The 26,277-nt window shown below is 39.4% G+C and overlaps 1 pseudogene; it reads right to left on the bottom strand.

Annotated features, from left to right (window-relative positions):
* Positions 1 to 2,034: 2,034 nt before the first annotated feature.
* LOC105742161 overlaps positions 2,035 to 26,277 on the bottom strand; it is a 90,792-nt pseudogene continuing 66,549 nt past the window's right edge.

The following is a 26,277-nucleotide window of genomic DNA, read 5'->3' as shown; positions in this document are numbered from 1 at the left end:
TTCATCATGCTCCAGTATGATGTCACAGTCATTATTGACAAGTTTTCATTAGAGGCCTGCTTGATGATTTGATTGTTCTTTGTCTTGAGGTGGTTTGTAGTTTTTGGATAATGACTAGCAGCAAAGTACTCCTTTAGTTAAATCGGTTTTTTATTTATTTTTTAATAGCTCCAGATTGAACTAAACTCATTCCACAGTGAACAAAGGTAGAGAAACGAGAAGCAACTTTGCTAAGGCAAGGGTTTGGAATAAGAGAGCTTTAGGAGAGTAGTGTGTTACCAAGGGGTTAGCAGGCCAGGCAACCTCTGGTGAGGCATGACACGCGAAGCGAGCAGAGGGTCAGAGGGCACCTGTACAGCTGAGGACCAGCCACAAACGCCAGGTCAGAAGGTTAACTATAAGACTCCGCTTTATAAACAGCCAAGATCCAGGAGCTGTGGGAAAGAAAGGTGGTTCAGGGTAAGGTGAGCAGAATCCACAGGGGTCCCGGCACAGGTGAAGGATCTGTCTCCGAGGTGAGCATCCATCTAGCAGGAAGGCTCACGCTCCGCCCTCTCCTGGGCAGAGCCAACCGCAGAGTGGGACTAAATCCACACTGCAAGTGGCGGTAACATAGACGTGAGAAGACCAAGAAGGGGCTTTGTGGATTAGCCCTGGCTGGATTCCTGGATGTGAAACCAAGAGGAAAAAGACATTTGAGGGTGACATTTTACTTTTGAAACACCGTAATAGGTTTTCTTGGAGAAGAATAAAGATATGACAGGGTGTTTTTGTTTGTTTGTTTGTGTGTGTGTGTGTGTGTGTGTGTGTGTCTTCATTAACTCTCCTGCTGACATTTGTCCTTTTCAGCATCAGTACTTCATCTGCAGATCAGACCTTGATCGTCTGTTTTTTAAAAAATGTGATCAAGGAACGTGGTGGTGTGGTTCGAACATGTAGCTCTTGCTATCAATATTCTGTCTCCGGATATTTGGGAGAATCTGTCTAAAATGTGTGCCTGGCTATGGAATTATAAATACATTTTAAATTCAGAATGTGAGATAGTGATTTGGGGGAAGCTGACAGTGTAGAAATAAGCTTCTAAGAAAGGTGCAGTCTGAAAATAGACCCATGCTCTCTTTGTCCCCTCGGTCCTGGCACACATACCCCAAAATTTGGACCCCTACATTTGCAACTCATTTGCATATGCAAGTGCCAGTTGGCAGTATTTTGAACACTTCAGCAGTTCTCTGTGCGTCGTTTAGGTTGGGCTGTGACTGGAGCCCTGTTTCAATGTGTTTTGTTTTTCCTGCCATTTCAAAATGAAGTCATGAGCTTGGGACCTCTTCCAAGGAGGTCCGGAAAGTAACTTTTATCTTTACACTTTTGGTAGCTCCTCTCTCACATCATTCCATGTCTCTGGAGAAGGATAGCTAGGGATCTTGTGGTCGTGTTGGTGACTACTACACGTTCAACAGGGACTCAGGGCAGTGTCTGGGGAGCTATCCAAGGAGGCTGAGTTTCACGTGACTGAAAATGTTGGCTTTAGTTGGTGTTGGGAATTTTGCGAGGAAGTGAGCACAGGCTAGATGCAAGGAGGGAGAGGCGCTCTCCGCACAGCGCTCCACTTCCCTTGGCGTCCAGTCTTCTTTTCTAGGTCAAATCCTTGTGCTGAGATAAATATGCTCATGATCCTCCTTCTTCTTTTCCTCCTTCTTGATCCTCCTGCTTTTCTCCCCTGCCATCCTCAAAGTCCTCGTTTTTCACCTCCAAGAGCGCACCACCGAGTCAGTATACCTCTACAATGGCGTTGAGTGATGTGCAACACGGCACACGGCGCAGTTAGTTCAGCTACAAAAACACTGGACAGTGGGGATGGGAGCTGGCAAGTGTCTTTGAAGAATATCAGGGAAAAGTGGGATAGGTTTTCAGTTCAATTTTTACTTTTTTTTCTTAGAAATCTTTTAATTGTTTTTATTTTTTATGTGCCAAGAGTGCATGGTCTCTTTCCTTGAGCTCGTGTATGGCCTTGATAATCCATTGAAGGAAGATCACTTAGTCCAACTTGATGAAACTGATATCCTTTGAGTACTGACAGAAACACTGGTGGCCCATGTTCAGCCCATATTTCCGGATCAGACCCTGTCCGTTCGAGCAGACGTGGCAAGAGTGTGAGCCCTGGTTGAACTTCCTTGCATGGCTCCAGTAGAGCTGCTGGTGACCTATGTTGCTTCCAGAGATACAAGGAGTCAAAAGGCTCAATTTTTACTTTAAGGTTAGTTTTTCTATATAATGATTCATGCCCCCAAGTTAATGAATGGGAGTACAGGGAGACTTCTAATGCTCCTGATGCCAAAGCCACCTATTTTCTCTTCATGAAGATATCCCTTAGACCAGTTTTCATTTAATATTTTGTGCATGTAAAACCTGCTTTCTTGAGAAGTTAGTGTGAAGCAGCATGGAACGATGTCAGCTGGGTTTCAGAGAAGATTTTATGTGAACAGGTGAAGCTGGGCTTGTTCTACTCAACAGTTCTATTAGGCTCTAACCAATGGTGATTTGTGCTTTGCAAAGAAAAAATGTCCTGTCCAGAGGTAACTCCAGGATGGAGATAGAACATGATGCTGTCTTTTTGATATTTTTGTCCAGATGAAATAAGATGGGAATCAAGGGCAGGATCCAGAGCACCATTTTTAAAATTAAAAAAACAATATAACTTTATTTATGTATTTGGTACAGGATCTCTCTGTGCAACTTGGACTCATAGTGATCCTCCCATTTTCAGCCTCCCCAGTGCTGGGATTAAAATGTGTGCCACCAAGCCTGGTTCTGGGGCCAGCATAGCATGTGGTATTGGGGATCAAACCAGAGTCATTGAGCTTGCCAGGCAGGCACTTAGACAACTAAGCTATCTATCCTACCCCAGAGTACCTCCTGAGTCACTGCCTTACCACTAGGATCAAAAGCATGGGCAATAGAAGGACTTCTTAATATGCTGAGCTGTAAGAGACTCAAGTCAATAATTTCTGACATTGTCAGTCCTACAGATAACCCACTACTATTATGGACTACTGGACTATATTGTATTATTTTGCTGAATTCATGCACCTACAATATTTAAATGGCAATAGAATATCCATCTCTGACAAAACTAAACAAAAAAGAGGATACAAATGAAGAACCATTTTGTATCTGTATATACAAAATCGTTAGGAGAGATATACAACTACTTTGTCTTAATTCAATGAGAAGAAAGATTTGTACTAATATTGTTTCAACAGGATATCATGCCTGCATCCTGTACTATGAATATCTACTACAAAAACAACAATATGCAATGTATTAATTATTGAAACTGCCCTACTAATTGGTTTTGAAACAGTCTCATTGTTTCTCAATAAAATTATTTTAAAAAAACAAAACATGGGCAAAAAGCTAGTTCTTGGTTTGGAAAGTCAGACTAGTGACTAGAGTAACGGATAATCATAAGTGACTTGTGGGAGGCTCTTGCTAAAATGATGTGCATTTGATGAGCTCAGGAGGTAGTACAAGAGACTGCATTCCTAACAGGTTTCCAAGTGCTGCTAGTTGTTAGTCCTCAGACCACACTTGGAGTATTAAAGATGGATTGTACCTCCAGAAATCCTGCTTCCAGGGTCTTAAGATAGAGGTGGGAACCCTGGCTATAGATGTCTTACCACATCCTGAAGGGCAGAATTAATGTAATTGGATGTCAGAATATAGTTTGAGAAACCTGGTTACTAGACCTGAAATCTTAGTTCTCTTGCATAGAGTTGGGATCATAGTCATAAAGACGAGGACAAGAATGGGGGAGGATAAATAAGACAGAAGTAGGATACAGCTATGGGAGGGTGCCTGTTTATATCCACGAAGAGTGCATCAGGTGAATAGTCTGCCTTTTCTTTTTTTCTTTCTATATTTAGGACAGGGTCCATAGGGTCTCACTACATAGATCATACTCGTAGTGATTCTCCTCTTTTCAGCTTCCCAAGTGCTAGTATTGCAAATGTGCACCACCACTCCCAATCTCAATCACCATCTCAGCGCACCCCAAGAGCGGGGCTGGCATGGTACACTGGGGATCGAACCTGGCCACTTCGCTCAGCCTAAGCAGGCATTTCAGTCCACTGAGCTATCAGGCTGGCCCTAGCATCTGATTTCCTTCTCACCAACGAGCAGACTATCTTCATTCCTCTGATTTAGGCTTTGAGATAGCTCCTCCAGAGAATGTCAGCTGCCAAACTATGCTTCACAATTTCTGATTGACAATGAGCTTTGTTTCCAGCTACATCAGCTTCTACTTACCCCAGGGAGGCAGGTGGGAGGTCTCAGGATTCTGATGAGTCACTCTGTAAAATCTCAGCCCAGTACCCCAAGACACCCTCGCTAGGGCTGATTTGTCTATGACCTTCTATTTGGAGCACAGGCATACAATGTGCAAGTGCTGAAAGGGAAGTGTGTTCAGAGTTTCAGCACAAACCTGACCTCTCAGTTCTGGGCACTGGCTCATAACCCCATTGGCCTTGCTAAGTGAGTAAGTAATGTCTGTCTTCATTTTCCATGAAACTGGACTCTTCAGCTTGACTCTGGCCCTCTGGGAGAGCTTCCCAAAGCATCTTTCCCTGGGCATCTTGGTTACACTACTGCTGTGGGCATCTGGGCTTGTGCTCAATGGAGCAAGTACCCGTAGGGTATGAGATGGGGGAGGATGGAAATAATGACATGAATTTCAACACATATTTTTGTTTCTTGGGCCCTGAGACCTCTGCTTAGGACATCATAAGATAACAACATGGCTACTCCCTTTTTATGGTGGTCTGCCAAACTTCTCCTGAGCAGGATGAGTGGGAAACTAGGATTGAATTTTTAGCCCATGCATCCCATTGTATCCAAGGAACAGCTTTCACTTGATGCAACTTGACCACACACAGATACTTGTACCACATCAGGAGGGATGAAGTTCTCTATAACTGTGCACCAGCCTTTGCTAATGTAGGAACTGAAAGTAGCATAAATGCACTCCATCCTACATGACACAGAAACACCAGCCAAAAAAAGAAATCCCCTTGCAAAATGCCACAGAGGCTCCCAGTCAGCCACATCCTTATGCAGACCCAACATCTGAGGACCTGGCATGTGGGACATCACACCTCACGCCTTGCACACCATGCTGATCAGGGTAGACACAGGAAAGTTAGGCACTGATGCCCAATGTGCAGCCCCTCCCAGGTACCTACACTGTCTAGCTCTCATGACATGGCCTCAAGATGATAGGGGAATAATTGGCATTTTTAGTTCCTCATAAGTATAAAAGCAGGCACAGTCCATATTGGAGGTGGAATTATCTCCTCCTAAATTCATACATTGAAATCCTAATGCCTATTGCTACAGAATGTGATCTTATTTGGAAATAAGCTTATTACAGTTATACTTTGCTATGTTGTGATGAAGTGGTTAGAGTGGGTCCTAATTTAGTCTGACTTGTGTATTGATAAACAGGAAAAAATTGGACATAGACAGGGCATATGGGAAAGATGCCATGAGAAGACTAAGCCAGAGATTGGAAGGGTGCTTGTGCAAGCCAAGGAAAACCAAGGATGACCAGCAAGACATGGGGCCTGAAGAGCGGCATGGAAAGGCCTCTTATTCACACACCTAAGCATTCTGTCACGGAGCTGCACCCCCAGCCCAAGTTTGTGGCACTTGGCTATTGCAACCCAGGCAAAGGAATGTGGCCTTTAAGTAATAGGGCAGAGACACAAAACACAGATTTTCTGCATCCTTTTCTGCCATGACTATAACCTCATTATAGCAGTAGGGAGCTAAGGGTCAGAGACCATGGCAATATTACTTCAGAAGCCAATGGGGAAACAACTTTATCTACCCTGTGCCCATGTTCAGACCCACTCAGAGGATCAATTTGTGAACAACTCTTCCCAAACACTCCTGATGGCTCTGACAGGGCCTTTGACACCTATGCCCAGGCCAGAGAGGCCCAACATCTCTTCCCATTGCTCTTGCTGCATGGCTAACACCCCAAATTTTAGAAGAGTAATACCATACCCATTTTATTGCATCTCATTGCTTTTAAAGTTCAGGAATTCAGGCAGTTCTCACTAGAATATTTCTTCAGTACCTCCTGGCCTTTCGCAACCTAATAATAGTACCAAAAAATAGTTTCTATCATACTGTATGGGACCACTTATCCCAATGGCCAACCCAAATTCTAACTGATGTTTCAAAGACAGCTTTTGAGGGAAAGAGAATAAAAAATGGAGTTATTTAAAAGCAGCAACATTATCATAACTTTTATCTCTTGGGTGACAAAAAAGATTAAAAAATATGTTACTTTTCTCAAACTCAGACTTTTGTGTTCATAGGGCTAGAGTTGGTGAGTGTAAACATCCTCAGAAGCATGCATTGTTTAACAGTTTTCTGGTTGAAACTGCTCAAGGACCTCAAAATCTTGTCTGTCTTCTATCCAGATGCTATCTAGGAAACTCTCACAAGGCCCAAATAGAAATGAAGAATTGAACATGATGACACCTTGAAGCTTGCAGTTTCCAGATAGTTATTGTCTTAACCTATCACTTCATGCATCTGGACTTAGTTAGCATCTTACAAAAGACCTGCTTACTCAGCATCTCTTAAAAGCAGCCCGGCATGCTACCCTCCTCTGGTCTGTTTGCTGTTCTAAAGAGACTCAATGACAGGCTCAATAGGCTGGAAGGGCAAAGCTCTCTGGAAAAGTGGAGGCCACATCACCATTCTGCATCCTTTGCTGCATACTTCTCTTACCGTTGGCTTAGACAAAATGTATAGCACAAGGGGGCTGGGTTTTCTGTTTGCCTCCTCTGCCTCTTTCACTTGTTGTGCTAGCCTCTACTCACTTTTATCTTGCCCAACCAACTTAGGTTCTCAAGCTGTCTGAGATTCCCTGGAGAAGCCTACTAATGAGGCCTATTTGATTCACACCTTCTTATCACCTATGTGACACTGGAAGACAAGACACAATAGAAAATGAGCAATTGACATCTAATCCCCACATTACACCATAATTGTATGAAGGTAAGAACCATATAATATTTACGTTTTTCTTCACAAAAGTGCATAATAGCATGGAGAGCATGTAATAGATATTCACCAAAGATTTGTGCAAAATAGACAGAACAAAAGAGTAGATACAGTTTATCATGCAATGATCAGGCCTGCAACCTCCCAGACAAATGGATAGTGGAGGCTTAAGTAAAAGAAACAATTGATATGATTTCAGGGCTCCAGGAAGATCAAAATCCCCTAGCAGAATTAGAGATTCTCTGAAGGCTAAGACAAAGAACAACTCTGGGAAGCCCATATTTCTTTGATTTTCAGACAAAGGAAGGAGATACTGAGGCAAGGCAGGAACTGAGCAGGACCTTGGAAGTCAGTTCAAAGACTTTCCCAGGCAGTAAATTATGCCACTCAGGAGAACTTCCTTATCTCTAGGTTGACAGGTTTATTGCTCTGGAATAGAGAGCAGCAGCAGCCCATGTCTTTGGTTGCCTCAGCGGTGGTTATCCCCACTTCAGAGCCCATATGTGCCCTTTTTCCCCACACAGCCACAGGCCCCAGCATCCAGAAGTTTAACTCTTCCCAGTGCAGGCTCCAAAAGCAGTCTTCTTATCTTACATGTGCACATGCTATAATAAAGCAGAACGTAGGCCACAATGTCAAAAGGGTGAAGAGTCAAGTTGGAAGTGGAAGATTTTGCACTGCACTGTTACTGACTGGGAGTCACCGGGTTGGTGGCTGGATTACTCAGGTTAGCACAGGACCAAGGTGAGACAGAAAGTATATTTCCTGCTTTCAGCAAGGAGAGGTTTTTCCAAGTGCTAAGTTCATGTGCATGTGAAGACAGGCTGTGATAAGCTGCACTGTGGGGCTTCTGTGCAGGAAATGCAAGCTTACATTTACAATTCGAAGCTCGTTGTCTACACAGCCTTACATGCTCCCACACAGCTTCACACAAAGCATTCCTTTTATTCGTTAAAGATTTATTTAATTATTTATTTGGTACAGAGTCTTGCTACACAGCTCTGACTCATAGTGATCCTTCTGTCTCAGCCTCCCCATTGCTGGGATTACAGGCACATACCATCATGCTCAGTTTCAGTGGCTGGCCTGGCACAGGGTCAGCACAGCATGAAGAACTGAGGGTCAAACCCGGGGCCTTGTGCTTGCCAGGCAGGTACTTAGACCACCGAGCTATCTCTCTGGCCCCCACAAAGTATTTCTTTTCCACTCAACTTTTTGCAATTCACAATTGGACTTTTATTCCAATATTGTATAGAAATTGTTTCCTAAAGTGAACTTGAATTCTAAAACAGGCAAAAGTTTTCTAGTCCTGATTTTTCTACATGTCATCAGTCAGTATGGTACCCAAAATCAAACTCAGGTCCTTGCAGTTCCTAGCTCTATCCTTCATTATGCTTCACGTGTTTGGTTTTTTGGGTTTTTTTTTGCTTGTTTGGAGAGATTATTTCATTATAGAAATTATTGTTGTTCTCTATCAGTTCAAATCTCCACTGTCTCATCATAGTTTTTGTTGCTTTCACGGTGGCCTTTGTGATAGTTTTCATAGAATACCAACTGCTGTATTTCTTTATGGAAATTTAAAGTTACTAGTATTGATGGCTATGGAAATATTTCATTTTTAAGTTTTAATGAGCCATATTACTGCTGGTTCATGATGACTAATTAGTAGAATCTAGAGGTTTTTTTCTCACCATGTGTAATACTGTAAAGAAATCAGATGCAAACTAATGCTATTAGAAACTAAAATATAAATCCGCTTTGAAAGAAAAAAAGATGAGTGATGTTAGGAAGTCACTTTTCTCAAGCTGACAATTAAGCTGAATGAGGTGGTGGACAGAGCTGGAGGTAGTCTGGCAACTTTGATAGTGATCTGGTTGGGAGGGAGTAGGACACAGTAACACGTGGGCATGAAAGACAGTTCACAGATGAATAGATTGTATTGAAGATGAATCAAAAGTATTTGCTCACCAATGAGGACAAAGAGAGGAATTCCAAGTGGTTTCTAAGTATTTGAGTTGCTCCATTGTGATGTTACAGCTGATCGAAACTGAAAAATCTGAAAGGCAATTTGGTTTGGGGAGAAAAAAGGACCCAGTTTTAAACATGCTAAGTTTGAGGGGTTCTGGGTAAGTGCTAACACACTGTGAGCTAGGGGTTAGTGGACTGTGTGAAACGTGGGTGGCTCAACCAGCCCGCTGCCTGGAGAGGGACCCCGATATGGTCAAAATTATAAGCAGCGCATGGACTTTGGGGTAAAGGAAGGAGAGAGGTGTGGAGTGACTGGGGTTCTCTCTTCTGCATATAGAGGCTATTTCCTCTTTGGTCTCCATTTTAGAATGGTTTCTCACACAGCTGGTGTGGTAAAGTGGGAGCAGGGATGGCGCCCACAATGGTAGCAGTCCATTCTATTCTTAAATTCTTTCCACCTTACATGCACACACACACACACACACACACACACACACACACACACACACACTTAAAAGCCCACTGAGGAACCAGGGTAGAGGCTTCTACAAAGAGAAGAGTCTCACTCCTTTCTGCTCTCTCTCCAAACCTTAAACCAAATGGCTAAAATTAGTCTTTGTATTTCGTATACGGTCCAGATGGACACTGTGTAGGTGTGTGAATTCAATTTTCTAGTTGAACATATTTCTTTACCTTAAGGATGTAGCATGGGTAGGGATTCACAATAGGGGAAGGGACAATAGTTAAGGAATTGGCATCATGGCATTATGTATTATTCAACTATAATGAATTATACATAATTTTGCCAGTTCTCAAGGGAAAGAGTGATTCAAGTTTCCCATATTTAGATGTTAATCTAGTGCATGATTGTTAATGAAACCTATGACCAAAATAATTTGATATAAAGATACAAAAAGCGGACATATTTTATAGACCAGCAATTTCACTCCTGCACAATTACCTAACAATAGTGTGCATGTACATTCACAAGAAACATGTATAAGAATGTACATAGCAGCACTATTTTTTATAGGCTTTTTTGTTTTAGTTTTAGATTTTATTTATTTATTTGATGCAGGGTCTTACTACCAAGTTCAGACTTGTAGTCTTGCCTCAGGCTTGCCAGTGCTGGGATTACAGTTATGTGCCACTATGCCCAGTTCCAGGGCCAGGACAGTGTGGGGTACCAGGGAATGAACGTGGATCCTTGCACCTGCCAGGTAGGCGCTTAGAGCGTCAAGCTATCTCCCCAACTACTCCCCTGTGTTTTTACCTGTCTTTTTTCCTTGTGTTTTTTCCAGAATGTATGTATGTATGTATGTATGTATGTATGTATGTATGTATGTGTGTATTTCTGCATGTCTATTCTTGCTTATAGGCATTTTCACTTGGGTGAAATGGAATCTTAATGTATATTAGATTAGCATTTCTCTAATGGCTAAAGATATTGAACAATTTTTCATATAATTATTATTCATTTGTACTTCTTTTGAAAATTGTCTATTCAATTCACTTGTTCATTTATTTAGTAGATTATTGTTCTTGTGTTAAGCACTTTGAGTTCTTTTTTATTATAGATATTAGTAGCTGATAAAGGATTTCTCCTGTTCTGTAGGCTATCTCTTCACTTTGCAAATTTTCTTTATTGTACAAGGTTTTTAATTTCATGGAGTCCCTTTTGTTGATCCTCACTAACATTTCTTTGTTACTGGGGTCTTACTCAGGAAGATTTTGCCTGTAACTTGAACTGTTTCTACTATATTTATTTTTTGTACTTTCAAAGTTTGAAGTCTTATACCTAGGACTTTGATCCATTCTGAATTAACTTTAATATATGGTGAGAAATAGAAATCATGTATCATTCTTCTACACATGGATATCTGATTTTTCAAGTCTCATTTACTAAACAAGTTGTCTTTTTTTCTAAGATGTTTTTGGCACTTTTGTCAAGAATCAGATTACTGGGTCAGCCTGATAGCTCAGCGGACTAAATAAAGCACCTGCTTAGGCAGAGTGCAGTGGCCTGGGTTTGATCCCCAGCATGTTGTGCCATCCCTGCCCTCAGGCCACACTGAGATGGTGATTGAGACTTGGCGTGGTGGCACACACCTGTAATCCCAGTGCTTGGGATGCTGAAAACAGGAGGATCACTATGAGTCTGATCTACATAGTGAGACGCTGTAGACCCCGTCCTAAATACAGAAGAAAAAAAAAAGAATCAGATTCCTATATTTATGAAGATATCTTATGTGTCCCTCTGTTCCTTTGGTCTATATGTCTGTCTTTATGACAGTACCATGCTGCTTTTGTTTCTATGGCTTTGTACTGTATTTTGAAAATGGATACTAGGATTTTTCCAGCTTTATTTTTTGCTTAGAATTTCTTTGATTGATTCTTTTTCTTAAAGGTAAACACATTTATTATCAGTTTATAAATTTATATTCTGATAAAATCTGTAAAAAGAAAAACAATGTCAGAAAATAGATCTTTGGCAAAAGCTCTGTCAGTATATTAAATCAGAAAAGTCATTAGAGACGTACTAGACCTGCACTGTGTTATATGTATGCGCTAAACAGCCGAGTCTAGACAGTTCGTTTCCACAGATGCTAACGGGAAGTCTTGAAAAATGTAGTTAACTCTATAAAAATATTTAAGTTAAAAAGTAAAAACAGAAAAATTAATAAGATCAAGTGTCAGACAACCATCTGGAAAATATATTTATAGCAATTATGATAAAGAGCTTATGCAATAGTCTGAGGAAACCTGTACTATTGTTTTTAGTTACAGTTCCTTGTAAACAGAGCCCAGAGAACTTTTATTACACACACACACACACACACACACACACACACACACACACGTGCATGCACATCTGGCTCACATGATCATGGAGGCTGAGTCCAGATGCAAGGAGGCTAATAGTCCAGGCTGAGTTCAAAGGTCTCCAGGAGTATAAATTCCAGTTTAATTCTTGATTATGAAGAGAGAAGGACACAGATATCTCAAATTAGTAGTCAGGTACATGGAAAGATCTCTTCTTACTCAGCCTTATATTTCATTCACAGCATCAACAAATTAGGTGGGATTCAATTATTTTGAGGAAAACAATCTGCCTTACTAAATTTACCAATTCAATCTCATTCAGAAATACCCTCACAGACAAGTTTAAACTATTTAATGAAGTATCTGAGCACCTCCAAGCCCAGTCAACAGATAAGAAAGACACAGACAACTACGTTTAGGTACACATGAACCGGTAATAAGGACTATCAATGGATGCCACTGGTACTACCATTCACAGATGATGCCATTCAACCTCTTAGAGCTCAGTGGAGTCAAGATTGTAATTTCATCTGTTTCAGAAATGAAGAATTCAGAGGTGGGGATATTAACTAACTTAGCCAAAGTTTACCTACTCAGAAGGAGCAACAGTCTGCCTTTGGGAGATAAACTAAGAACATAAGAGCTTAGCGTTTGTGCCTGGAAACCACACAGAGGTGAATCGTCCAGGATTATGAGATCAGTGATGAGACAGGCTGTTGATGAGTTTTGGAAGATGAGCTAGGAATGAGGAAATGGTCCAAAGAACCACCCCAGATGCTAATTTTACTGAGAAACATATCTTCTTGAAACTTTAAAGTGAGTATAAGTAAATAAAATGGAATGTGGCTCTGCTCCAGGGAGTCTACCATGGAATTCCCTTTGTGTTGTTTTTTTTTTTTTTCCCCAGTACTAGTTCTTTTCATTTTTGTTGTTGTTTATTTATTTATTTATTTATTTTTTCCATAATTTTATTGATAAACAGATAGCAGTGAGACAGTTTCAAATCAAATTGGCAGGACAGCTTCAATAATTAACACATTGCATACATTCTTCCTAGTGGTTAACTGCTGTACAAGATGCGGACATGATATCCTATTTACAAACACCATTAGAACAAATCCCTCTATTCATTAAGAGAATGTAACTGTATATCTATCCTAACCACTTTGAATACACAGATACAAAATGGACATTCACCTGTATACTCTTTTTTTGTTAAGTTCCGTTATTTGAGTATTATAGGTGTGTAAACTCAGCAAAATATTCTAAAAGAGTCCAGTAGCCCATAATAGTATTGGGTCGTCCGCTTGACTGGCAATGTCAGAAATTTTTGACCTGAGTCCCTTTGTTAAGAGCAAAATGGAATTGAAAAACTTTCCTTGATGGCTGATCTAGTGTGTTAGGGACTCACTCTTCTTTTGAAATGGATCTGACAGAAAAGCAATGAGGCTGCTTCCCAAATATCTTTTGCTGTTTGAGAGTCAGCTGGTCCTGAAAATAGTGAGGTTCTACCTTAGATCGTGCAGATTCCTTCTGGCAACAGGTACTGTGAAAGTTAACTTAGTTATGAAAGTAATAATGGCATAAGGAGAAGAGAAATGGTTCCACAATGTCATCCTTGGCCCTCGAGCACCAAAAAAATAAGTTCAGTGATTCCATCTATAAGGAAAGATCCCTCGCACAGAGCAGATGGTGGTCATTTGAATTTTATACTAGCAAAGATGGTAGAGAATGGGGAAGCGGGGAGGAGGGCACCAATTAACCAATTCCTCCCAGATCTTGTTTTGCCTGTACTGCATTATTAGGTTTGTGCAACTTTCTAGGTCACAGGTTCACCCCAGGGTCCAGGTTAGAACTGGTCTGTAGACTGGATCATAGCTACATGGTACTAAGTTTTACATTAGATTCCTATGCCGTATAACACACACACACACACACACACACACACACACACACACAACTTATTTGAATTTATCATAACTTATAAACTTGCATGTAAAAAGGACATGCAATATCAACAGGGACATGTAAAAATACCGAAATAAAAAAATAAGCTTCAAGAAACTGAACTCAGTTGGTCAAAACTTTCATTTCTCCATGGCAAAACTCCACTAGACTGCAAGGTGCTAAAGCCAACCACCGTGTCTTTTGCATTTCTGCATCTCAGCCCCTCTTGAAATGCCTGAACTCATAAGCCATTCATGAATCAGGGATATTATAAGCTTGGCTGGCTCAGTGGGTTATGGTCTACCTGTCTCCCTGTCACACCAGGCTGCCTGTAGAACTGGAATGCACAGTCTAGCCTGAATGACTGCACTGATCCCCTGGACAAGCCAGAGATCACTTCGATTCATCGCTAAACATCCCTGTTCATTGATCTCTTTCTAACGAGGTCATTTGGGTAAATGTATCTGATAATGTACAATGATCAAAATCTCGTTAAACTTAGATACAAAATTTTATAACTTTCATTGAAATCCTTGGTCATTTTGGGGCTTAGAGGTGTCCCTGATAAGACAGAACGTATCATTTGCATTAAATAACTACAATTGATATTTACATTCTCAAAGCATAATGTGGAAGAATTTGAAGAGAAATCACTGGTTTTCACAGCATTAATATACATGTATGCATAAGCACATTTTTGCATAAACATTTTAAATGGATCTATACATTTCATTTGTATTGAAATTACATTTTCTACTGTGTGTAAGTGCCACAGGTATTTTAGTTTGCAATACTTTTACACTTTTTACTCTTGGGAGAGTTAATTACAAACAATTTAATTAAGATCTCTCACTCATTAATGTTCTAGTAGCTTAGCAAGTTTGGGTTTGCTCAGCAGGTTGCAAAGGTTTAATTTTATCAGTTATCCTCCCATTAACTCATACACCATCAGTACTGTGCTTGTTTTTTATCCTTCCCTGCCTGGGGTACCAACAGAATTTAAAATATCATTAAAACTAAGAATTCAGGGAAGACGCTGTTAGTTGCCACCTGTCCTGATGAGGCTGGGATTTCCATTTTGAATCTTTAGAATACAAGATCAAGGATATTTCAATAACATTCTTTTTAACAATACTAAACAAACAAAAACATATTTTATTTTTGATTAGAATTAGAGAAGTCATATATGGTTTCCATTAGCTATGTGAGAAATAGCGATTTCAAAGAAAAAAAAACTGTTCTAAAATTTAATAGATGCTCAAATACTAAGGGTATAAATTTTAACTAACAGATAATCATAAGGAATATCCATAATAGATATGGGAAAAATATAGAAATCAGGGATTAAAAGTACTTTTCTATTTGTTTTTGAATTTTCAGGGCATTTTATGTATGTACAACTTACACTTAATGCCAGTATTATGACTATAGGCTGCTTTGATGATATATAATATCTGAAAATTCAAAATTATTAAATAAACAACACAGTTTTGTGTAGTTTAAAAATGTATTAATTTTTATAAGGTACAGCTGATTTAGTAAATAGGGAAAATAGCATAGTAGTCTAATTAGCAAATAAAGAATAATATTTATCAAATATTGTCTTCTAGACTCTAACAATGAATCTATATTCCTTTATTAACTATGATGTTTGCTGATTTTTTTCTTTTTCCAGGAATAAAACTCAGGACCTTGTACTTGCTAGGCAGATGTTATGCTGCTGACTGACCCTACTAATAATTAGTGAACTTGTATTTCCTTTCCATGAAAAATGAGAATGCAGGAAGATTGCTAACAATCTTTTAAGGCTCCATTTACTTAAGAGACAATAGTTGTAAGAAAAAAACAAGTTAGGGTTTAATTATTTATTTTGTTTTCAATTCCATAGGTTTGAAATAATTTGGGAACATTTGTTTTGAAATATATAAACTTCATTATTCTGAAATTTTTATTTAAAAATTATTTTGTATTCATAAAGAACATGACTGAATACTGATAGGTCCTGGCCCTAGCATTAATTACTAAAATCATTATGGTGGTCATCTAATGTGGCCGATACCCTTAAAACAAAAGCCCATCTTCCCAAGACATCTCCCCCTTCTTTTCCAACTTAGCCCAGGATATAATTTACTTTGACCTTTCCCGCCACCTCAGGGAAGGCCCCCATTCAACTCCCTCAGGTATATCTAAATGTCCCCTTCTAAACTAGAATCCTGTACATTTAAGTGGATGCCCCTTGAAGATATACTCATAACTGAAATAAACCAGACTCACATTGTATACTATAGTCTCTATACTATAAGAACTCAGAAGAAGAAATAAAAATAGAAAGATATAGCACAATTAAAAGGAAAGTGAAAACTTGAGGATTAGACAACAAAGAGAGGGCAAGTAGAAAAGCTAGGAAACCTGATGGGGCAAAGCCATACATTTATATGCACAAGAAGGGTAAGGCAATGATCCTGAGAATCTTCAACAGGTTTTTGAAACTAACAGTTAATTGGTAGGATTCTCACCCTGACTAACTATGTATGCTGATACCTGTGAACTAAGCAACTGCACTGAAGATAGCAATGTGTAATAGGAGGGTCATGGTTGGAATGCCTGCCATTTTGGTCTTCTAAATAGGTGCTGCTTGTCATGACATACCAATTACTGCCATACTGTCTCTCAAGTAAATGTTTGTCTAAAAAAAAGGGTAATAAATGAAAACAAGAGACAAGAAAAAAAAGTCATAGGACTGTCCTACTACTATGCTGCATATGGTTAGAATTCTAAATTTCTGTGTAAAGATAAGTAATTTTTATTCCTATTTAAAAATATTTTTAATATTTAATATTTTTTAATTTTAATTTTTCTACATATTCTGTAGGGACTCAAAGTTTGACATATCAATATTTGATGGAAAATACTTGTTCTATGTTATATCTAAGATGTTTGATATTCAGATAGATAGTGAGGTTAAGCTCAACTGTCTATGTTGTAGGGTAATAATAAAAAGCTTTTCTTCTGGAAGATTAACAACCTAAGTTTGCAGACCAAAAATTAGAGAAAAAGAAGGTCTGCAAGGACAGCTAACATTTTGGCCCTAGCCTTTCAAAGTCAGTGAAGAACCAGGACATAGGAGAACCTGTACTGTAACATCATGTAACTCAGTTGTGTCCCAAACTTTCTGATCAAGGAGATTATGGGCCACAGAGGAAAGTGATCAATGATGTAGAGTGTGCCTAAGGGGAATCACATGGAGAGAAAACATTCTCTCAAGCTTTCACAGAAATCAAATTGGTCAAGCAATGGCTGTTACTCATCCACATGGCTGACACTGACAAAAGATCTGCAAACTGCGGTACAGGGTTTCAGGCTGAATCCTGAGGGGATCTGACTGACCTTGTCAGATACAAAAGTTACATTTCTTGTTATATAGGTCTTGCTTTATCTTGGTCTTAACCATCCAGCAGAAAAGTATAAAAATGAAGTATAAAAAGTAAATCCATATTAATATTCTGAGCTGTAAAAGACTCAAGTCAACAACTTCTGACATTGCCAGTCCTATGCAAAACCCACTAGTATGGATTACTGGACTATATTTGGATATTTTGCTAAATTCATGTACCTACAATATTTAAATGGCAATAGAATACTCTTCTCTGACAAAACTAAACAAAAAAGGGGATATAAATGAAGGACCATTTTGTATCTGTACATTCAAAATAGGATAGATATACAGCTACTTTCTCTAAATTCAATGAATAGAATGATTTGTTCTATTAGTGTTTGTGGACAGGATATCATGTCTGCATCTTGTACAATGAAAAACCACTAAGACAACAATATGCAATATATTAATTATTGAAACTGTACTAATAATCATTTTTGAAACTGTCTCATTGCTATTTGTTTCTCAATAAAATTGTTTAAAAAAATTAAAAATAATTTAAAAGCCTCAGCCTCCCTTAGTTTCAACTGAGAGAATTCCTCATTGTTCCCCACTTTCTCTCCATGTCCTCAAAGAAAATATAACCTTTTCCCTTTTTCCTTCTGCCTGTTTCTCTGCTGTGTCGAGTACCTGAAAAGGCCTATCAAAGACATCTTTGTAATATTAATAGGAAAAATAGAAATGATCCTTTGACAATTTAAAAATTAAGAACCTAAAGATTATCTAAATTCATATTAGCAAATATATTTACAAATTGACAAAGAAAAAACAAAAGGAGAATGTGACCATGTGTCTCTGAAGATAACGAGACCCTGACATGTTTATAAAATTTAGCAAATAAACATATGGACCTTTCAATTCATCTTGGAGTTCAGGTAAAGACTGATGAGCTTCTTCTTCTTCTTTTTTTTTTTCAATAGGCTTATCCTGTGTAATATTTGTGAAATTTTTATCCCTAGAAGGCATTCACTGCTTACCTGAAATTCAAATTGAACTGGCATTTATCTGGCAATCCTTGACCCAGAGAATTCATATGTCAAGTCCAAAGTCAAAGTAGCACATTGGCTACTAAAGCTGAACCTCACAAAGTTATATTGCCTCCATTTGGTGGCAAGGTTCTCTACCGACTTGTCCTACAGACACCCAACTTTAGTCAGTGATTTTTAAAACTAAAAATATTTTAATTTTTTAGGTCTTCCTTGTCTGAAGACAATCTTTTCTATTTTAAATATGACATTATTAAAAATCCAAAGATAAAAACCACCATTGGGCTTTCCTGATTGTTCTGTAGAATGGTTATTTAAATACGAGGTATTGAAATTGTTCTTTACTCAGTGATTTTATAGATTAGCCATTTGACATGTATTAAAACTTAAGGAGAGTTACAATGAGGAAAATTAGAATGACGGATCACACTGGCAGTGTCAAACTTCGAACATTCAGAAAAGCTGTTTTTCCTTCTCTCTATTATTTTACCATCAAAAGTGAAAGCAGAGGGCGGCTACTTACCAGTGAACGTGTACAAACACTGTCTAAAGGGACAATGATTTTTGCAGCTGAGAAATGTAGAAGGGGATGGGCAGCGGTTGTTTCAGTGGCTGTGATTTTATAACCCAAAGCTGTGTTTTCTGGCAGGAAAATTCAGTGCCTGGATCCGAAGTGTGAAAACATGAGTCCTCCGCAGAATGTGGGAAGGAAGCAGGGCTGGGGTCCCCGCTTTTGGGGACAGACTTTGGGCCAGACACTGAAAGAATGGCTGGGGGGTTTTGTTTTGTTTTTCATTTTAGCCTTAAAAAACAAAAACAAAAACAAAAACAAACAAACAAAAAGCTCTTGTCCCTAATTGTAGGTCCCAAACAGGGAAAACAAAGGGGTTAACTTGCTTTCCTCTGTGTGGCAGGGCTTCCCCAGTAAGGGTAAGCACGTTCATCTTCCAATGCAACGCAACTCAGTGAGCATCTACCTGTTATGCGGGGTGCTTAGGCTTCCATGGTTTTACTGCCTAGCACTGAGCCAGGGAGACAGTCTGAAAACATCTAGATGTACCAGTTGTGTTCTAGTTAGAAGCAAACATAATATCATGGACACTTGGACAATGGTGACCACAGACTGGACAAGTGTGCAAAAAGCAGGGCGCCTCCAAAACTTTTTGGAGGCCTCAGACAATTTCTTGGAGACAGGCCTTAATTTCTTCTTAGATATGGACTGAAACACAAATGATATATGCGAAGTGCTTCAGAACAACGTCACTCTAATAGAGGGAACATGTGTGGAGTAAATTGGCCAAGAATTGATAGCTGTTGAAGCTGAGTTTGAGTATCTGGAGGTTAATGATGTGTCTACTTGTGTGTTTGAAAGTGTCCATAATAAAGAGGCAATGTGTGAGCTTTCACATGTAGGAAAAAGTAGGAGAGAGATCGAGGCTATGAGGCAAAGGCGTGGAATGGCTTGGAAGGCACAGCTTGTTTCATGGCACCAATTCATTCAGTGCAGCTAACTGAGTCATTTTGTGCTGGCAGGAATGAGAATGGGCATATGTATGAGCCCAAGTGCCCTAGCCTGCCCCAGCAGTTGGTGAGAAGGTTTATGAAGAGTAGAAGAAGGGAGTTCAGGCATTCTGTTTACTAAAGTTGCTAGAGTTGCCCATATGTGGTTCACCTGTTGGGACTGCGACACCTGAATTATTTGTCAAAGTTCTTGGAATTTCAGCTCCCCGGGATCTTACAAAGACAGCTCGGACAACCGTGACCACAGACTGGACAAGTGTGCACGGTGTGTGGGTGCTCTTGAGGATGGTAGAAAGAGCAGGCTTCAACAGTCTTGCCTTCTCCCTAGAAAATAGCGGTCCCAGTATTCCTCTATTCAGTGTAATATTTCTAGCACCTTTTGGTCAAAATAGCAAGTATCTGTTAGCCCCTAACTGGCAACAGAGCCCTGTGCTGGGGTGTGGAGAAGGGACTCGCTGTTCTTGGGGAAATTCAAGTTTGCTCATGATGTTGTGATCTTGCGGGGCATGAGCAAGGGCACTGATAGATGCTTGACCCTTGCGAAGGGAACAAGGCGGCCTCTTTTTAAACATAGATGTCTAGTCACAAAAGAAAGCTTAGTTTGAAACCAGCCCCTTTCTGTCCTTTCTCTGCTGGGTAATCTAATTTGAATGCAAGGAAGTCTGGCAGTTGTAAATGCTAGCTGGCAATGGAAGCGCATTTTCATTGACTTCCTGGGATTCTTTGCCTCTCTCAAATATTTTGGATACAGAGAACATGGCACAGATTCTTCAGTCGACGCTAATGATGAGAAGAACTGTATAATGGAGAGTGTGCCTCATCCAGACAGAGAAGCCGAGCGGCACAGCCCAAAATGGAGGCCGCTTCCAAGGCTGCCAGCCTGGCGACCGCAAGCAGCAAAGACTGTGACATCCAAGTGTCGCAGCTCCAGTCAAAGTCGGTGGAGTCTGCCAATGGAAGACAATTAGCAAGCGCGACTTCTCCATTGTGTTGACAGATGAGGGAGGAAAATCAAATAGATGTGAGAGCTGTGTTTATCCTGCTGCAGTGTTTTGCAATATCATGTCTATTGATTTGCTTTTTGTTCCTGAGTTATTGGGTGGATGGTGCTCTGCTCTGCCTGTCAGCCCGGCAAACTCGCCTTCACAGCTGCTTGTCAAGTGAGAATTTCTGCACAAATCATCCAACTCGTCTCACAGGGGACATTAGGCGAGAGATACTCTGTTATGATTTAATGGAAAGGAAAAAAAACCACTGTAGCATGTGGCTCAATTTTCTTTTTATAACAATTGGTTATAGCTTTTGAATTCTGTAATATGGCACAGCCTGCTGTAATTGGTTTTGCAAGTTCCACAATCCGGGAAGGTAGGTTGGATTGCATATGGCCATTATCTGCTGTCATAGCTGACCCTCCCACTGCAATGTGATATGAATTTGCCTTGTCTTACACTGCCTTGTAGAACTCTCAAATTAAAATGCAATGGTCAGCCTTCCAAAGGGGATATTGAAATTTTAAAGGAATGTGAAACATTGGAAATAGCTACCGGCTTCACGATACAGAATTGATTGGTAGTCCACTTTCCCCCCATTGTCGGAGCCCAGGTATTTCTGGACAGTGATCATACCTCCCAGAGCGGGAGATTTCCCCAAATGGACCCATCCTCTTTAGCCCAGTCCCATTCTACTCCATTTTAATGCTATACTTTTTTCATAAATATGTATCTAATGTGTGAGCCAGTCAGAAGGCTCAAGACTGGATAGTGGAAATAAGCTTCAGCATGGTTCAGTATTACAGAAAAAAAACTTTAATTTGTACCACCTTGCTTGGGAAAGAAAACTTGTACAAAGGTTTGATATTCATGGTAGACACAACTTGAAAGCTAAACTAGGGAGATAAGGAAACAATTTAGGACCCCAGGATTAAGTAGCTTCCCTCAAAATATTTTATGACTTAACTCCTTCTTGTTCCACATGTAACTTATTCCTGTAATAAATCAGAGTTGTGAGACAAACACTTGCTCCCCATCCCCATATTTATTAATTTATTTTGAAGTCTTCCACCAATGGGAGCAGGGGCAGAGTCTCTTCGTTCAGTATCCCTGTATGGGAGCATCAATTTGTACTCTTCATGAAATGGGGATTGCACTGGGCTCAGAAGCTCTAGGAGGGAAACTCTGCATGTCTTGGCTATAGCAAAATTGTGTGCCGTGGGCATGTGTGTGTGTATACAAATGTCTTCGTGGCACCACATATTGAGGCCTTTGTGTCCAACTCACTCACTGGTAGAGAGTTAGGTGTATTTAGGGAGATGCATTACTTTCCTGCAAAGAACACAGGGATTGTTAAACAAACAGCAGGAAGGCAGCTCAATTTTAAATAAAATTTACAGGCCCAGAATGAATGCCCTCCCTTAAATAACTAACTTACAACCAGGGAATTTCTTAGGCACTGGGGATTAGAAACACCAATTCTAAACTTAATTACAATACATAAACATGTATTTAAAAAGATAATAATTTGACATTATTTTGGAACCTGACTGAAAATTGCTTCCTAAGGACAAAAGCTCCATCTACGAGGTCTCAGATGACTTAATACACAACAAAAAAGCATGTATCACAAAGCACGTGGGATTCTTTCTGTAGTGCAGTCTTAAAAAATCAGTATTTCCAACTCTTTGTTGCATCTCCTGTTCTTTTATTTCTGCTCTCAAGAGCCATCTTCTCCTGTTGCTTAAAATGTCATAAATATCATGATAGGGGAGAATGTGGTCAAATGCAGATTTATTTAAAAAGTCTCATGCTTTTTGTAGCCAAATTATCAGCAACATACATTGTTCCCAACCTGTCCTCTGTCCCAACAGGTCCACAGGGACTAACTTCAATAGCATTGATGTGTCATGTCTTTTCAAAGGCTATTTCATTCATTTAGACAATATCCATTTGGCATGAGTGATAAGTAAAGAATGCTGTAAAAGTACAAATTGATTCCATCAACCAGTCCCTGTCCTCAAAATGCTGAGCATCTAGGTGTGCTTGGACACATTCATGAAAATGTGTCTGATGAGGCTCCAACAAAAGACCATCATTTCATGGGCTCTCATGTGATGGATGCCAAGTCAGGATAGGGCTGGTCTCCTGTCGTTACAAGTTACACAGGTTATGAAGCCTAACCAGGTTTTACCCTGGCAATTCCTCAGTGTTGTAGGGAATTTCATCTTCATCTTGCAAAAATAACAATTGAAGGAAGCCCCAGCAAGTTAAATGAGTATAAAAGTAGTAAGATGGCAGCCCCAACCCTGTAGAGACCAAGTGGCGTAACAACAAGGCCAGAATGTGGAGTCTGACATGATCTATGGCCAATCTTCAATCCCTCCATATTTTTCTATATAAATGGTCTCTGCTGCTTCTGAGACAATGATAGCTCCCTCTTAGGGTTGCCATGAGAATTAAATGAGGTAGATTTTCCACAATTTGAGGGTTTTGAGTGACCACCCATTCATATAGTGACATCTTAATTTTCCTTGCAATAGAATTAAGATGTGCGAACCATGGAAAGCAGCTGCATCTTAAGGGTTTAACCCTGGTGATGGGATTAATATCCTCATAAGGAGAAGCATAAGTAAGAGTTGTCACTCTGCTCTGTGAAATGTGAGGTCACCACAAGAAGATGGCCATCTACAAACAAGAGGAGTTGTCACCATACACAAGATCTTCTGGTAACTTGACCTTAGTCTTTTCAGCCCCTAGAACTATGAGCAGTAAATTTCATTTAAACTACTCAGCCCAAGGTAATTTGTTATAGCAGCATGAATGAAGAGATTCCCTAAATGTAAGATGTCACTAATAGTTAACAGCATGATTCTTTTTTTATATTCAACTTAGAAAGAAAAAATGCTGTCCTTAAACCACGAAGACTTTTAATATATTATTTACTCAGAAAGATTTTTAGGTTTATTTAGGCATAGGCTTTCTTCTTGAAATCATATGTGATTTTTGTGTTATATAGACAACACAAGAAAAATAAATGGGCTAAGTATCATTTACTTCTTCCCATCTGAACTTGCAAAGTCACTTTTTGATGCAGAATTCTTGATGTCTTTACCTGTGACATCATGCTCTGGGCCTGCGTGAGCAATAGAGGCATAACATTTGTAGGAAGAATGTTCCACTAGTACATGTGCTACTTTTCCCTTTTGTGACAGTGGTGTCAATACTAAGATTTCAAACATCAAACAAAACTCTGCCTCTGACAGGTGTTCCTCAGATGTATTACTATGTTGAGAGGAGATGTCCTGTCATTCTAACAAGAGTAGCAAACGAGCATTGATGAGCGTCGTGACCTCAGCTTGGTCAACAGCAGTGTTCAGACACATTTGATTGTGTGCGGCATCTTGATTTCAGCAATATTATCATAAAAAGCAGGTGATTTAAAATCCAAGAGACTGGATCTATGCAGCAGAGCATTACATTTACTGCATAGTAATTGGTCTACAATTGCTTTTCTTTTCTTTTTTTTAATATTTTTGTATTTTAGGGAAGAGTCTACAGGGTATTCAGGGTCTCACTACTTGATCAGACTAGTAGTGACTCTCCTGCTTACAGCTTCCTAAGTGCTGGGATCACAGGTGTGCGCCACCGTGCTCAGTGTCATTCACTGCCTTAGAATGCCCCAGGGGTGGGACCAGCACAGTACAATTGATTTTCTTTTCTCCTCTTTTTCACACACAGGATAGCTATCAAAATTGTTGTGTTTGCTGATAAAGATTATGGATTCACAGAGACAGGACATATCTTTAAGCAGAGGTCCAAATTACTTTGTGGGTGAGACGTGACACTGCTCTCAGCTGCAAGGAAAGGATGAGGAGAAAGATGGAGAAGGGCATTCTAAAAATACAGCAGTACCAAGTGAGCTTTCTTTGGCGGTCATTTCTAACCACTCTCCCATAACTGCTACCAGCTCCTTCAAACATAATGGGCTTGCTATACAAATACAACTTTAAGAAAATTCTTCAACAGACCTCCTCCAACCATTTCATCACTTCTGTATCTAAAATTTACTCTAAATTTTTCAGAAATAATGCATATGGCAAAGACATATGTGATGCTTTGGGGTGATTGATTTGAGTTGGTTGGGAGATTTGAGAAATCCACTTGCGTCATAGGTTCAAGAAACAGGCAAACCCAGCTCTCAAGTTGAGCTTCTGTCCATAATAACTGAATCTTCTTAAGAATATTTTTTTGCATCTTTCTATGCTTCTTTTACAAAATACTGGGGCTGTTTCCTATTATAGAAAGTACTAATTTTGAAGAGGAGATGAAATAATGTATATAAAATGCTTAGGACAATGCTTGGCTTGAAACAGCAGCACAAGGACTTCTTTGCAATATAACCCTAATTAAAGTCCTAGTAACAAATGATGAGAAGATGACAAGAACTCAGAGCAGTGAAACATGGCTGCCTTCAGCATCAGCTTGGATGTGTATTAGATGTACAACCTTGGAAAAATAATCTCCCTGTGCTTCAGTGTTCTCATATGGAAAATAGGGTTACTAAAACAACTTATTTCACATTAAGGATGAAATTAATATACGGTTTTAAACAATGTACACGTGGATTGAATTATTACATGCCCAATAAATATTCTTGTCTATCTTAGAAGTGTATGGCCAGTATCTGATTGTTATTATTATTACTATTTTTAGTTTTTCAGGGAATTTCGGGAGATGGCAGGAATTTTACTTAAGTATTTGATCAGTATTTATAAAAGCCACAAAGAAAGATGTGACCTGGTAAACTTCCAGGAAATATAGCAGGATAGTAAATCATTTGGAGGGGTTGTTTCTGAGAAAAGAGTTCTTTTTCATACTATATATAAATTACTGCTTTCTCTATCCTCCGGATAAAAACCACCTATGAACCTCAACCAACCCTTATAGTCAGGTTTGAGGCCTCCTAAGAACCATGCCGAAGTGAAAGAGCCAATACTTGCCTGAGTTGAAAAGGAATTGCTTTAGGACATGACTTGCAAGTTCTTAAAAAGGGTCTGGATGCAAGAATCTACTCCCCACTCTTGCTATGTTCAGGGTACACATTTTCCTATAGTCATGGAAAGAATATTAGAGAATCCTTCTTGACAATCAAAGTCAGTCTTTGGAGATTTTCCTTTTCTGTTCCAGACAGCTTTTCAGACCTTCATAATATAATATTACACCTTTATTAGTTGAAAATCAGGAAATTAATTGCCCTGTACTGTGGTTCAAAATTAAAATATGGCTTACAGTTGCCATGCCACATTTACCAAAACATTACATGCTCGGTCATTTTCAATGAGTCATTTATTTAATTCATCAGTAATTTTTTCTCTTTGCTTTGGGTGAAAAGCAAGCTCATCAGAGATGTGGCTCAGATGTTCTGAACATCCAATATATTATGTTGGTTGTACTCCAGAGTAACATTTGAATTTAAAAAAGAGGGAGAGAGAGACAGAGTGAAAAGTCCTTTTTAAATAGTGTTTGTTCT

The sequence above is a fragment of the Octodon degus genome, unplaced genomic scaffold, assembly GCF_000260255.1.
Source record: "Octodon degus isolate 3935 unplaced genomic scaffold, OctDeg1.0 scaffold00003, whole genome shotgun sequence".
NCBI lineage: Eukaryota > Metazoa > Chordata > Mammalia > Rodentia > Octodontidae > Octodon > Octodon degus.
Note: the sequence above shows the minus strand (reverse complement) of the source record. Positions and strands in the feature narration are given on the sequence as shown.